The sequence below is a fragment of the Ceratotherium simum genome, chromosome 1 (genome assembly GCF_057802395.1).
Source record: "Ceratotherium simum simum isolate JZ-2026a chromosome 1, ASM5780239v1, whole genome shotgun sequence".
NCBI classification, from domain to species: domain Eukaryota; kingdom Metazoa; phylum Chordata; class Mammalia; order Perissodactyla; family Rhinocerotidae; genus Ceratotherium; species Ceratotherium simum.
The window spans coordinates 47,558,911-47,575,674 of record NC_141900.1 but is presented as its reverse complement, the minus strand read 5'-3'; positions in this window follow the sequence as shown (position 1 = coordinate 47,575,674).

Here is a 16,764-nt window from a genome sequence, read left to right as displayed (position 1 = left end):
TTCTTTACTCACTTGGTGGAACTGAAAATAACTAAAGATCCAAAAACTATCTCAGTTGCTTTCTGTAAGTAAAAAACAAGTCTTGACTGTATCTCAATTTCAAGAGCGAAACAATGAGAGAAACAGAAATGGTTTATGTCCTTAGGATCTTCCATAGTAAGAGCTTATTGCATTTGTTTCCATAACCCATGGCAATTTTTTTTCTGAAAAGCAGTGCTTATCAGCACAGATAGAGCTGCTAGTGAAAAACAAGTAATTAAGAGTGAACTTTTGGGGCCGGCCCTGTGGCTTAGCGGTTAAGTGCACGCGCTCTGCTGCTAGTGGCCCGGGTTCGGATCCCGGGCGCGCACCAACACACTGCTTCTCCGGCCATGCTGAGGCCATGTCCCACATACAGCAACTAGAAGGATGCGCAGCTATGACATACAACTATCTACTGGGGCCTTGGGGGGGAAAATAAATAAATAAATAAAATTATAGGGCCGGCCTCGTGGCTTAGCGGTTAAGTGCGGGCACTCCGATGCTGGCGACCCGGGTTCGGATCCCGGGCATGCACCGACGCACCGCTTCTCTGGCCATGCTGAGGCTGCATCCCACATACAGCAACTAGAAGGATGTGCAGCTATGACATACAACTATCTACTGGGGCTTTGGGGGAAAAATAAATAAATAAATAATTAATTAAAAAAATAGTAAATAAATAAAATTATAAAAAAAAGAGTGAACTTTTTAGGAACCAATAAAGACCACTTGACTTTACTATGCATTTTTTTTTAAATTTTCACAACTGTTAAATTGTCCATGGATAACTCTTCCCATTTACAATTCCATAGGAGAGAAGAGCATGCTAAAAAGTTAATAAAATAACAAGAAACATATAAACTTGATAGGATAAGATAATTTACAGCAACTTTAGATATTAGGGGAAGTAAATAATTTATACCAAATTTTCTTATTTTGAGATTGCAATATTCAAATAATTTTTTAACCAAAATGTTCATTTAAGTTTGTCCACTGGTAGTATGGTAGACTGGATATTATAACAAATCATTTCATACCAAAATAACTAGTGTCTATATATAATTTAGTTTGCATTGTATTGCTGGATTGCTTTTAGATGGCTAGAGTAAATTTAGATGGCAAGATCCTCTTCTCTCTTCCCACATAAAATAAGAGACAGAGAAAGTCATGAGCTGAAAATGGAACAGTGTGAGCAGGAGCTTTGTGAATGGCAGTTTCTCCTAAAGGCCTGTGGAGCACCAATGTGCAGCCTAATTATTGTGGGGGACGAGGAGCAGAGCTAAACTAGAAATTCCAAGATTAATCTTCAGACCCTGAGAGGGGCCAAAGAAAGCCCACTTAGTGATACTTTATGGTCCCTGGCAGAAGGAAATGTAACTGTGCTTTGTGAGACAGTATCTTCAAGGTGGGCTCTCAGGACTCCCACTGGTGAAAAAAATCACCAGTCAAGAAAAAAATCAAAATTTGTGAGCCTAAGCGAAAACCAAACAATATTAAACACTCACTCCCCCAAAATGAAAATTTGAAATGTCAGATAAAGAATATAAGCCAATTATATGGAATGCTTAAAGAAAAATAGGAATCATAAATAGGAGTAAATCGTATGATCAAAAGTACAAGAAAAACTTGAAAAAATAAATGAAAATATTAGAAGTGAAATATATTACTTTGAGGGAGGAGGTGTCAATGAATGGATTGAACAACATATTAGACACAGCTGAAGAGAGAATAAGTTGTCAGGAAGGTAGAGCTGAAGTGACCCGGAAAGCAGTACAAAAAAACACATAGATGGAAAATAGAAGAGTTTAAAAATATATGAAGTTCTAATGTGTATCTAGGCAGGACACTAAAAGTAGAGAATAGAGAAAATAAAGAAAAGACAAATCTGAAGAGAAAAATAGCAGAAATTTTTACAGAATTTGTGAAAGATAAGAATCCATAGATATTAAAGCAAAGGTAAAATAAGTAAAATAAAATCCACACTAGACAAAATTTAGTAAAGCTATAGAATCTCAATGTAAAGAAAAGCTTTGGCATGTTCTAGAGAGGAAAGATAGATCAGTTTCAAAGAAACTATGTTTAAATAAATAGCAGACTTTTCAAGAGTAGCCAGTAGCCAGTGGAATAATGGAATTAGAGTTTCATTATGAGAAAATCACTGTCAACTTAGAATTGTGTATCCAACAAAACTAATTTTCAAAAAAGAGGATAAAATAAGTGTTCAGGTAAACACAATACTATGTTCTTACCCACAACAACAGATTTAAGGAATTTCTAAAGGATGTTCTTTAGACAGAAATAAAATGATTTTAGGAAGAACAACTGAGATTCAGGATGAAATGCTGAGTGAAGGAATAAATAAATCTTCAAATCTAAACATAAGATGACTACATAAAATAAGAATAATGGTCCCTGATATGTTGTTTACAACAACAGAAGACAGATAAAAAATATTAGACAAACATAGCATGTAAATTGGGAGGCAGGGTAATGCTATTAGTGTTCTACAGCACTTAAATGGTTTGGGAAGGAGTTTACGATAATAACTTTAGACTTCCTTGAGTCAAGTATGGTTGGTAAAATTCAAGGTTAACCAATTATTAAAATAATAGAAATTGAGTGTATAAATCCAAAAAAGAGTATATATGTATGGAGCAGTAAAATGTAAGTTAACTTAAAAGCCGCAATAAAATAGAAAAAAGAGTCATACAAATCAGTGAAATAGAAATAAAAATATGACACAGATGTCTAAATATCCCATGAATTATAATGTAAATTTGCTAAAGAATTATATTTCATGATAATTAAATAGCCCTAGCTAATGAGAGGGTGTTTACAGAAGAATGTCAAGCTAATACACATGCTAAAAGTGACAGAAGTATGAAAGGGAATGGGACATTCTTATAGTGCCAAAGTAACACCATGACAGCACACAGATTATTTTCTGATTGCAAGAGGAAACATGCAACTTTACATAGAGAGATTAGTCTGTCACTATCATAACCAGTGGGTGCCTAATGCTGGACATGCTGACATTGTATGTCTCCTGATGTGATGTAACACAAAGTTTTAAACACTAGCTAATATTAAACTTGATAGCAATAAACCTGATAACATTAAGGTCTACTTTTCAAGACTATCTAGGGTTTGACAAAAAATAATTTCATTTAATGTGTAGTAGTGGGACATAATTAAAGGGAAGGTAATAAATTGTATGTAGAATTCTTTAAAGTATATATAGGAATAGCTATTTGAATCATTCAGAAAAAGAATAATTGAGAATTTTAAAAAAATAAAAATAAAATAAACGTTAGCTAATGATAAATTTCTGCTAAAATTGTTTAACTTAAATCTAATCAAGATGTTATCGCTAATATATAGAGCATAGGGGGTATAGAGGAAGATCACCTGAAAGTATTCTATTAATTCCAGAATGTGGGAGATTGTGTATGACAATTGTTAAAATTTATTCAGAAAGTTGGTATCACGATAAAAGGATTATTCTAGATTAAAAAAGTATTGAGGGGCATAATACCTCTATGCACTGCACACCCCTGGAGTGGACACTGACATAGACATTTAAAGAAAATCTGGGAAATTTGGACTGGGTATGAGGTAATATAAAGGAATTATTAAATGTGTTAGGTGTGCTTTTAGTCAAGATTCTCCAGAGAAATAGAAACAATAGGAGATATATATTTATTTATTTATCTAGGAGATATATTTGTCTACTATTTATACACATATATGTATTATATCTATTGTTGACTTGGATAGGCTAAGGTGCCCAGTTATTTGGTCAACCACTAGTTTATATGTTGTGAAGGCATTTTTTAGATGTGATTAACACCTATATCTATTATATGTATAATGGGAGGTGTGTGTATGTGTGTGTGAACAGAGAGCGAGAGAGAGGAGAGAAAAAGAGATTGGTCTATTTTAATGACTTGGCTCATGTGATTGTGGGGGCTGGCATATCTGACTTCTGTAGAGAAGGCTGGCATGCTGGAAATTCTGGTTAAGAGTTGATGTTATAGCCTTGAGTCTGAAATTTGCAGGACAGGCCAGCAGGCTGGAAATCAGGCAGGATTTCCCTGTTACAGTCTTGAGGCACAATTCCTCCTTGTTCAGGAAACCTCAGCCTTTGCTCTTAAGGCCTTCAACTGACTGGATGAAGCCCACTCACCATATGGAGGATAATCTGCTTTACTTAAAGTGAACTAATTGTAAATGTTAATCACGTCTAAAAATGCCTTCACAACATATGAACTAGTGTTTGACCAAATAACTGGGAAGCCTTAGCCTGTCCAAGTTGACAAAAAATTAGTCACCACAGATGTGATAATGGTTTCTTTTTGCTATGTAAGAAAATATTTTTTAGAAATCTAAATTAGAGAATTTAGTGATCGAATATGCTGTTTGCAATTTTCTTTGAAGCCCTTCAGAAAAATGAGTGATTTTAAAAGGACTGAATTTTCAGATTGGATTCATATAAATCTAGCTGTACACTGTTTATAAAAGATACACCTAAAACATAGGGCATGGAAAGGTTCAAAGTAAAAGATTAACAAGATGTACTAGGTAGATACTAATATAAAGAAAGCTGTATTAACAATATTATTGTGAAACAAAATAGGCTTTAACTTAAAAAGCATTATTATACACAGAAAGTGTCACTACACGTAAAAGGTTTGATGTACTAAGACGATAATAACAATTCTAAACTTGGAAGTACCCAATAAAAATTGCCTCAAAATATATAAAGCAAAACTGAAAAAATTATAAAATGAAATTGACAAATTTACTATTGAGGAAGGAGATTTCAACACATTTCTTACAATTATTTATAGCTTAACCAAAGCAAACATTGATAAAGATTTGGAGGAGATAAGCAACAAAATTATAGGCTTGATTTATTGTACATAAAATTCTCACTATAAGAAATATCTTTCTCACTATTCTGTTCAATTTGAAATTTCTATAAGAAGATGACTACATTTGATCTTGAGGATACTTTTGGATCTGACACTATTGTTTAGATATACTATGATTACAAATGTAGCTGGGCTTTTAGATTAAATCTCTAAAAGTTATTTCATGTTAAATTTGCTATTCCTGGATATCTCTTAAAAGGTGAGCTTTAAAACGAGGTTCAGTACATGAAATGTTTTCATATAATTTATTATAACTTTGGAAGGAACACTTTTAGACCTAAAATAATCTTTCTGATGCTACATTTTTAAAAGTTCCTTTATTTCAAATTTCTTTGTCATTTCGTCTCTCTTCTGTGGAAATAGATACTAGATTGTAATATTATTCCAAGATAAGTGAGCAATACTCATTTGAACTTTAGTTTGAATCTCCACATTATATTGAATCTTAATTGAGATGTAAAATACCAGCTACGTAAGAGTCACTCCAGAACATGTTTGATTGCTTCACATCTTTGTGAGGATCTGCAGGAGAAATCAACAGGACTCAAGACTCCACTAAGCCTAACAAATTTAGAAAATTACTGTACACTTTGGGTTTTATATGACTTCTAAATAAATGGTTTATATCTAATTTTTTGTAATATTTAACTCATTAATCTAGTAAGGATCAAACTACATATTGGAATACTAAGAGTGGGAATTCTAATTATTTCTAACTCTTTTACATGCTTTAATATGTTTTGTTTTCCAATGAAATGAAATGTCCTGATGTACCAGCGTAGTTTCCCACAAGACACACATTATTGGCGAACTACTCTTTTATTCATCCTGATTTCGAGAGTCGTTCTACTCTTTAGAACTGCAATGGTGAAGAAAAGACCTAAATTTGCAGTGAGAAGCCATGTGTGTATGTGTTGTATATATATGAGTGTATGTGTATATTTAATTAATAACATTTTATCCATGAAGAAAAGGCCACTTTCGTAGGTTTTCATTGGTTTATTAAAAAATGTAGGTTTCTTTCATTATAATTCTTATAAAGACATAATGTATTCCCTCTTTAGTGATGTAGACTCTTGGGAGAGTGTGTAGATTGTCAGTGTATGTTGATTACTTTTAATACATCATTTTTGCCAAAAGCTGTGTGTTCTCTCTTGCTTTGAAACACATATATTTCCAAGGAGGTAAAAACCAAATATTATTCACTGACTTCTACCTCAATTCTAGGTATTGCACAAGAACTTAGAAAAATGCTCAATGTGTTTTTGCAATCCCTCAAAGAATACGATAGTATTTTCAGGTGAATCACACAGAAAAGAGAAATAAACTCTTTATTATTCTTTTTGAAATGTTCTATATTTATAGAAAACTGACGTAACTCTTTTGTCTCATTTCTGGTGCCATTCACTAAGTTACTACTAGTTCAGAAAGCATTTGAATTCAAGAATTAATACTTGCAAACATGTTTATCTTGATGTCAAGAATATAACTCAAAGGTCTATGTTCAGAATTGAAGCAATTCAGTACATTAAGCATGCTCTTAATACTTATAAAAAACAACATCGTCATTGTTGCTTTCTATAATTTTATTTAGTATATAGTCTTCTGATAGCTTAGAAAATTATAAAAACAAAGGAAGTCTTTAATCAGAGGTTACATTATGCAACCACATTAAATTGTATTTTAATTCAACTACAAGCTCTCACTGTGTTCATACAATTGGAAGATGCTACAAAAGGTGAGCAAAGTCTAGTCAGTGTTTTCAAGGACGTCTAGCAGGAAAGACAGACATACATAAATCTACAAAATATGCTATGGCAGAGTAATAAATAAGTGACTCAATGAGCACATAAGCAGAAATTAATTTGATATAGAGATCAGAAAATTTTCTGGAGAAAGGGTTTTCCATTAAAATTTTGGAGATAAAGCATAACTAGCTTCAATTTTATGTATACAAATGAGAACTAGAGGAGATGAATATTCTAGGATTTTTCTAGTGAATAGTAACAGGAGTTAAGTTGACTGTGCTTATTTCTGCCCTTTAAACAGCATCTAACTTTTCTCAGTTTCACTCGTAAATCATTCTAATCCGAGTAAATGCTTTACCTTGAGTCAAATCTCAGGCAGAGTTGTTTCTCCTACAGACATTCTGCTCTTTCCCTTAGACTCAGCTAACGACAACAGGCTACAGCCCGAGATACAGCCTAACATTTGTTAGCATAATTGTGAATGGTAAGCTTTCAATACTCTACAGCTGTAAGTAAAACTCATTAGGTTCCAACACCCAGAAAATGGGGTATAGATATTTTCTGTTTGTAAATAAGAGAGCTATAGCCCAGCTCATTATAGTTCATATGGCTTTTATATACGTTCCAAATCCTGTGGAAATAGAATATAACTTTTTTCTATTTGCAATAACTATCAATTTATCTATTTTAACTTTTTTAAAAAAAATCTTAGAATAAAATTGGGGCGAAATGTGTCATAGAAATAAAAACCATATGTCTCTATGTTTTCCAGATTAAATGGAGGGGAGATTTGCAGTGATTTTTCATTAAGTGCAAGTTACTTTAAAATTAACACATAAAAATCAAAAACACTATAAAATGCAAAGTAATAACTCTTATGAATAAAATTAGATTTTTCAGAAAGTAGTTAATAATCCTAACCCATGAGTTTATCTTATAATAGTCCAAGTTTATTATTGGACTACAATACACCTCTGGGGATGTTACTGGATGCTCTTTTTTTTTTTTTTTTTTGCTGAGAAAGATGTGCCTTGAGCTAACATCTGTTGCCAATTTTCCTCTTTTTTTTTTCTGCTTGAGGAAGATTTGCCCTGAGCTAACGTCTGTGCCAGTCTTCCTCTGTTCTGCATGTGGGTTGCCACCGTGACATGGCTGACGAGTGCTGTAGGCCCACGCCCAGAATCCCAACCTGTGAACCCAGGCCGCTGAAGCAAGCACACCAAACTTAACCACAAAGGCCATGGGGCCGGCCTTCTGGACGCTCTTTTTAAAAAATAAATTTTAAATTTTTGGCAAGACAGTGGACTGAGCTAACTCACGTAGGTGTTTCTACAACCCACCTCAAATAGGAGTATTATAGAATATATAGTAATTTTAACATAGCTATGTGAGTTTATAAAAACAAGCAACTCTCAGATTAAAGAATTGAGGAGAATAATGACAAGCAAAATAGCATGTTTGAGCTGATGCTTTGGAAGACTCTGGCAATTTCAGACCTAGATACAGTCTTGCTAGGAGCTGGGAGCTGAAGATATGCAGGAGATGTGGTCTCTAGCCTCATGAGGGAGGGGAATGTAGTGAACCAGGAGACTAGTAGCTGTCACTTCAGGAGACTCAAGGAGCTTTCCTTTCTATGAAAGGGATTAGAATTAATCTTCCCACTGATCAGGAAAAAGAGCATGTGTCTCAGGCCTTGGATGAGGAAAAACATTGCTTTCAAGAAACCAAAGGCTAGACATGCATCATATATGACTATAGGGTAAAAATATACTTTACAAACATGAGGAGGGGATTCCAAGCTGAGATATTAACCTAAACATTAGCTCAAGACTATTGAAACACAAATGTTTTCTTCAGCACCAACACAAACTTTCTTTATAGGGACGTATTCCTATGTCTCTTCCTATAATTCTTCAGAAATGAAAAATCGCTGTTAAGGAGGAGTTTACAAGAATGAATTACTATCTCATAAAATCTGTCAGTATGAGGGAAAGTCAAAATCCAACAAAAGGTAATATACACGCTAAAAGAATGTAGTTTAGAAAGAGATTATTAAAAATTATTCTTAAAAGTATTAAAAATATATTAAAGAGATTAGAAATCATGATAAACAATTGGAAGTATAAAAAAATGAACAAGTAAATTTGAAGGAAAAAAGCAAAGTAGCTAACGCTAGAATTTAAAAGCATAGTCATTGTTATTAAAAAAATGGATTAGATAAATAGCCTGTTAGAGTAGAAGAAAAAATATACAAACTGGAATATAAATCTGAGCAAATACATAAGATACAGAACAGAAAGATAAATGAGATGAAATATATGAAAAATTATTATAGGCATGGGAAATAAAATAAGAAGTTCTCATTCATTTTAATAGAAGGAAACAGTAGGACAAATAGAGATGCAATTTCGAAACAGAAAAGTGGTTGGGAATTTTCAGGAATTAAAATAAGACACGAGGGGCAGGCCCGGTGGCGTTGTGGTTAAGCTTGTATGCTCTGCTTCGGTGGCCCAGGGTTTGCAGCTTCAGATCCCGGGTGCAGACCTACGCACCGCTCATCAAGCCATGCTGTGGCAGGCATCCCACATGCAAAATAGAGGAAGATGTGCACAGATGTTAGCTCAGGGACAATCTTCCTCAAGCAAAAAGAGTAAGATTGGCAATGGTTGTTAGCTCAGGGCCAATCTTCCTCACCAAACCACCCCCCCCCACAAACCACAATAAACAAAAAAAGAAAAGACATGATTATCCTTGCTAAAATATCACACATTATACTTTTAAAAAGATAAATAACTTCTCATATAAATATATTGTGAAAGAATTGCAGAAAAAATAAATACCTCATGTGTGCTTTATTTATTTATTTTGATAAGAGGAGGTCACTAAGAATATATAAGGATGAGAAACTTTAATGCCCCTAATGACATTGTTTTTAAATACATAATTCAAAAATACAAATAATACAAATTAATGAAGAAAAATAACAAAAAACATTGAGATACTTTTGTCACACTTCTTTTAGCAATGGACAGGTAGAAAAGGCTCCCCCAAAAAAGGATATTAATAATTTGAATATCACAATTGGTAAGCTTGATATATCTACTCTAGAGGCTGCAGTGATTTATATGTTGGGATGTGTGTGTTTAGCTGTGTATGTTTAGAGAGAGATAAATAGAAGGGGAGAGAGAGACCAAAGACAGCAAGACAGAAAGAATGAAAGAGAGAATTTTGTTTTTAACATAATAAGTATACAATTTATTGAATATAAATGGAATAGCCCCAAAGCTGACCGTGCATTATGAAACAAAGAGAATTTCAATAGGTTCAAAACATCAGAAAATAGTATATCACATTATTTAATCAAATTCAATTTAATAAAAATTATTTTTAAAGATTACAAAATCAAAATAACTCAAACTACTTGAAAAATTCAAAACATTTCAAACTCAGATTTAAGATAATATTAAAATTGAAACCATAAATAATTTAGGAAAGTGTGAGTATACTACATTTGAAAATCATGACAAACAAACATCTGTACTCATAGTAAAATTTATATTTAAAAATACATTTTGTACTAAGGAATAAGGTAAAAACTAATCTAAGCATACAGCAGAAGATGAAAAATAATACAAATCCAGGAAAAGTTCCAAAATGAAAAATAAATTAAAGCATACATTTATAACATGACTAAATTAATATATCTCTTACAATTTAAAAAAGAAATACAGAGCAGAGATAAATAAGTAAGAAGACACAACTATAGATAAAAAAGATATTGAAATATTTGTCAGAAAATTCTATATATAATTTTACGTGCCTATCTACAAGACTCTAAATGATATGGCTAATTATGTTGCAAAATACTAATTATCTAAATTGTTTTAGGAAGAGAAAAAATAACGACTGCAATATAATAAATACCTCAATGGATTAGTTGAAGAAGCAACAACAAAAAAAACTAAAGAAAAAGAAACAATCTTACAGATTATTTCTAGCAACATTTTGAGGAATTAAAAAAATCTTCATGTATAAATATCTAGAAGATAGAAAAAGATGACATATTCCTGTGTTTATCCTCTTAGCATAACACCCATTAAAAAAACCTGTATATGCATTAGCTTCTATCTAACCTTGCATCTAAATATGAAGACAAAATCCTAAATAAAATATTGCTAAATGGAAATCAGGGGTATACAAAAGCAGTAGTATGGCTTATATTATTAGCATAACAACTGTATCATTCACATAATTTAATTATAGCACAAAATCAGGATACATGAAGGCATAATTAACTAAATTAAAAAGATTTAAAGAGAAAAATATGATGATTTTAATAGTTAAAAAATAATTATTAATTCAGCATTACTGATAAAATGACATATAAGCTAGAAATGATTGACAATTCCTACCTGGATAAAGAATATCTATCAGCACATAGATTAGCTATCACACTAAGTGATAAAATATTAAAATCATTCATATTTTTAAAAAAATGTTATTATTATTATTATCATTTTTTTGTGTGAGGAAGATTAGCCCTAAGCTAACATCTGTTGCCAATCCTCCTCTTTTTGCTGATGAAGACTGGCTCTGGGCTAACATCTGTGCCCGTCTTCCTCTACTTTATTATGGGATGCTGCCACAGCAGCACACTTGACAAGAGGTGCGTCTGTGCATGCCTGGGATCCGAACCTGAGAACGCCAGGTTTCCGAAGCAGAGGGCGCGCACTTAAATGCTACACCACTGGGCCAGCCCCTAAAATCATTCCTATTAAATGTAATACATAATTAAGACTGCCATAGCTGTTACTGTTTCATGTCATACAAGAAGTCCTTGCCGAGGCTAATAAAATACAAAAAATCCTGAAAAGGGCACAAATATTGTCACTTTACAGACAATCCAATTGTCTCCTGAGGCAATCAACTCAAAAATTTTACACTATTGATGATTCAATAACTTGGCCGTATGCAAGATAAAATCCTAAAACCAACAACTTTTTAATATACTAGTGATAACCAGCCAGAAAATATCATGGAAAAACTATGTTATTTGTAACAGCAATAAAAACCATGCAATATCTGGATATAAACCTAATAAGAAACATTCAAGGCCTGTATTAAAATAAGTATGGAGGATTTTATTAGAAATTCAAAAGCAAATTCTAAAGTTGGTAGAGGGAGAAAGTGTACAATAGTGTAAAAATATAGATTTGTAAAAGAATAATTTATCCTACCAGATATCAAATATATCAAACATATTACATATAAATAGCAATTACAATGTGTACTTTACATACAGGTAAAAATGATAGATCAAGGATCAATAAAGTGTATAGGAACAATAAAGTGTATAGGAACTAATGTCATGCATGAAGATTTACTACACATTTCTTAAACCGGTTGAAACTATTTAAAAATAACCCTTAAAAATATTAGAAAAAAATGTAGGAATTTTCTCTTTCTTTTGCAGTGAGAAAGATATTTCAAATTAGAAAAAAATAAAATAAAAAGCTTCAAAAACACTACCACTAAAAATATAAAAAACAATTGAAATGTTGGGCTAAAAGAACAAAAAACTTATAAACAAATTACTTAAAGAGCTTTTAAAAACAATCTGAAAAAGACAATCATATAGGAAAAATAGGCAAAAGATATAAAGACAGATTAAGAAAAAACTTCTGGGAAATGTAAAATTACGCACAATATGTAAAATTATGCTCAACCTCAGTAGCAATGAGAGAAATGCAAATTAACAGCAATCAGTCTTGGGGGCTGGCCCCGTGGCGTAGTGGTGAAGTTCTCACGCTCCGCTTTGGCGCCTGGGGTTTGCTGGTTCGGATCCCAGTGCACACTGACACACTGCTGTCAATTATGCTGTGGCAGCATCCCACATCAAGTAGAGGAAGATGGGCGTGGATGTTAGCCCAGGGCCAATCTTCCTCAGCAAAAAGAGGAGGATTGGCATCAGATGTTAGCTCAGGGCTAATCTTCCTCACACACACACAAAAAAAGCAATCAGTCCTTTTTCACATGGGAGATTGTCTAAAAGTTTAAGAAAATTATACTATCAGTGTCAGCAAAAATTCAGGGAAATAACAGATCTTCATACATGAGGGAACTAAAAAGTGGTGAAATGTTTTTGGAAAAGTTTTTGGTAGAACTTTCCAATGTTTAAATGTTAATTCCTTTCATCAATAAATTCTGCTTTTAGAGCTGTCTCCTAAAGTAATACTCAGAAAACAAATATGTCAGGTGGTTGGTGCAAAATTATTTTTAATGAGAAAAATTGAAATCAATCTAGATGGCTGTCAATATGAGAGTAGTAAAATACATTATTATATGCATATATTATAGAAATCTAGGTATCAATAAAAAGAATAAAATGATCTATGTATACAATGTTATGAAATATTTCCTATTCACAGTGTTAAATAAAAAAGAAAAAGGATCACAACACATCATCCAATTTTTGAAAAAATATCTATGGTCTATAAAAGGAAAACTAGAAGGATGCACTACAGAGTACTGAGGGTGGTTACCTCTTTAGTGGGGACAGGGATATTCAAAGAAAAATTAGGTTATGCTTTATATACATTTTTATTCTTTATATCTTTAGAAAACACAATGTGTTTATTGATATCTGTGCTATAAAAATGAAACAATGACAAAAGGTATATAACTTTCACATCCACTTAAATCATTGCTTGTAAAGACCCCACAAATTAATCTTTTTTATTGTTATTTCCTATTATTCTATAAGTTTGAAAATACCTTAAAAAGTAGTACTGAGATTTCTCCAGATACCAGAGAAATGCAGAATCAAAATTAACAACAGAAAATTAAGCAGCTTTAGCAATAAATTTAGTCTCTTTAGGAGAGACTAAATAAGTAAGTCCTTTAGGATTATGAGAGAATGGAGGCTTTGAGTTAGAGTAAAAAATAATCGTAAATAATGTCTTAACAAAAGAACATCAGTTTATAATTTTACATGATATTTCATTTGAAAACAATATTATGTGCAAGTAGTTAGAAGAACATAAGTATTTTTATGAAACGTAGCTCATTTACTTTGTAAACAAGTCTCAATGTATTAATTCAGTGGTTGGTGTCTTCGAGTCTTGCATTTAAGCACTTTTTAGAACTACTGTGTAAACTTCTCATGCCATGTGGAAATTCTGCTCTCTCTGATGCAATAGTCAAGTGAAATATCAAACTACCTCTACATAGTATTAAGAAGACTAGAAAGGAGAAAGTGAAGAAATAAGGTCAAATATATATAAACTAAATCTTAAAAAAAGAGGAAAAGACCCAATTAAAAACTCACTAGGCCAGTGGTTTTAAACCATGGCTCACAAACCTTTTAAGGGGGTCTTTGGATAAAATTGAGCATATTAACCTAAAGTAAACATGATTGTTAAAATTTCTAGTACGAAACTCTATTGGGGCCAGCCTGGTGGTGTAGTGGTTTCAGTTTGCACACTGCGCTTTAGTGGACCCAGGTTCACAGGTTTGGATCCTGGGTGCAGACCTACACACCGCTCATCAGAGCATGCTGTGGCAACGTCCCACATATAAAGTAGAGGAAGATGGGCACAGATGTTAGCCCTGGGCCAATCTTCCTCAGCAAAAAGAGGAGGATTGGCAACAGATGTTAGCTCAGGCTAATCTTCCTCACCAAAAAAAAAAAAAAAATTCTAATATGAAACTCTACACAACTAAACCTCTTAAGATATGTGCAATTATATCTTTTAGTTTGCAGCTATTCATTCTCTAAGATATCTATCAAACTGAACATTATCAGGTAATCAAACCATGAAATTTGAACATTTTCAGATAGCAACAACCGACTGAATATTCACTGTCCCCCTTTTGGGGAGCAAAGTACTTTCCTCATTTGTGGTAGATCAAACAATTCAATATGAAAACTCATTGAAAACAATAATTTCTTCAGTAAAACATCTTATTTAAAATATTTTAATGATTATTGATGGCATTACAATAATCTTATAGGAAAGTGATAGCGAAGTTCATGATTTGAGAACTGCATAAAGAATTAATTGCCAGTCATGAGTATAGGCAAAAAATATGAAACATAATCCTACTTACAGGTAAAGAGAGGAGTAAAGCTACTTTCTTTTTTTTTTTTTATTGTGAGGAAGATCAGCCCTGAGCTAACATCTGTGCTAATCCTCCTCTTTTTGCTGAGGAAGACTGGCTCTGAGCTAACATCTATCGCCCATCCTCCTCCTTTTTTTCCCTTTTTCTCCCCAAAGCCCCAGTAGATAGTTGTATGTCATAGTTGCACATCCTGCTAGTTGCTGTATGTGGGACGCTGCCTCAGCATGGCCAGAGAAGCGGTGCGTCAGTGAACGTCCGGGATCCAAACCCCAGGCCACCAATAGCGGAGCACGCACACTTAACCGCTAAGCCAGGGGGCCACACCGCTACGTTCTTTTGCAAATTTCTTCTATGAGTGAAAGAAACTGAAGAATTTAGTACGCTTATATCTGAGTAACACTTCATAGATATAAAGTGCTTTCACACACTTAATCTGTTTGATCTGAACATTTTGAGGAAGGCAGGGCTCATTGGCCCAGAGTACCAACAAGGAAACCAGATCAGAAATGCCAAACAATCTGTCCACAGAAACAGTTCTAGCAAGCAGTGAAACCAGAGTAGCACCCATACCGCCAGACAATCGGGTGTTTCCCGCTGCTTGTGTTGTGAGGCTTGATGAAGAATGTCCATTGGAGGAGGCCTGCCATTGGGGCAAAGAGTGGACTAGTCAGGATGAGAGGAAACTCACCCTTACTTCTCTCCTCTCTCTCTTCATATATCAAACGTGAGTGCCTACTACGTGTAACAGGATGTTAAAGTAGAACTCTTTCAGTTTCGGTTTTGTTGAACTCGCAAGAAAATAGGTACCAACTACTCCTTCATTGCAAAGCAAGGCACTAGATAACCGTGTGGTAATGATAAAACAAGTATCCAAAAACCAGTTTTATGTCTCTTGCTAACTCAGTCTCATGAAGGACTTAAAATGGGTGAAGTGAAGGAAGCCAGGGGGTTGGCTGGCTGTTGGTTGGCCATCCAGAAGATTATATTTAAGAGGGCTGATGGATGATGTAACAGCTTCTCTATGATCTTGAATATGTCAGAAGCTACAACTGGTCCAGGGTGGAGAGGAGTGAGTGATGGAAAGAGAGAAGTTAAACACACACATTCATTCTCTCATTGCTGAGCTGATTTGGGGAAGCAAGAGGTTATAAGTTTGAAGGAAGTTTAGGGTTTTGATTATTACCCTATAGTGGCATGTGTGTGTATGAGGTAATCCAAGGATTAGTTTTTTAAATCTAAGAATGACTAGCAAAGTCTTAAAAACCTTTTACTAGTTTTTATCCAAATAGTGGGTGAAAGGAAACCCTTGGAGGTGTTTGAACAGGCAGTTCTTTGTTGGAGGTGTTTGTGGGAAAGCGAAGTTTCTTTCTGATGACATCTTATGAACCTTTGTGTTCACTACAATGGTGATGAATACTTAACATGTCTAATGCAGAATTCTCAAACTGCTTTTCCCTATCCCTTAATCTTTTCTTCCTTTAGCCTCTGCCATCATTATTATTGATCCAATTTCTCAAGCCAGAAGTTTAAACACACACCTTTACTCCTTATTTTCACCACCCCCTACACTCAATTCATCAGGAAGTCATGAGGTCTCTATCTTCAACATATGTAATTGGAATCATTACTTCTTCTTTTTTTTTTTCTGTGAGGAAGATCAGCCCTGAGCTAACATTCATGCCAATCCTCCTCTTTTTGCTGAGGAAGACCCTGAGCTAACATCTATTGCCAATCCTCCTTTTTTTTCCCCAAAGCCCCAGTAGATAGTTGTATGTCATAGTTGCACATCCTTCTAGTTGCTATATGTGGGACGCGGCCTCAGCATGGCCGGACAAGCGGTGCGTCGGTGTGTGCCTGGGATCCAAACCCGGGCCGCCAGTGGCGGAGCGCGTGCAGTTAACAGCTAGGCCACAGGGCCGGCCCCTGGAATCATTACTTCT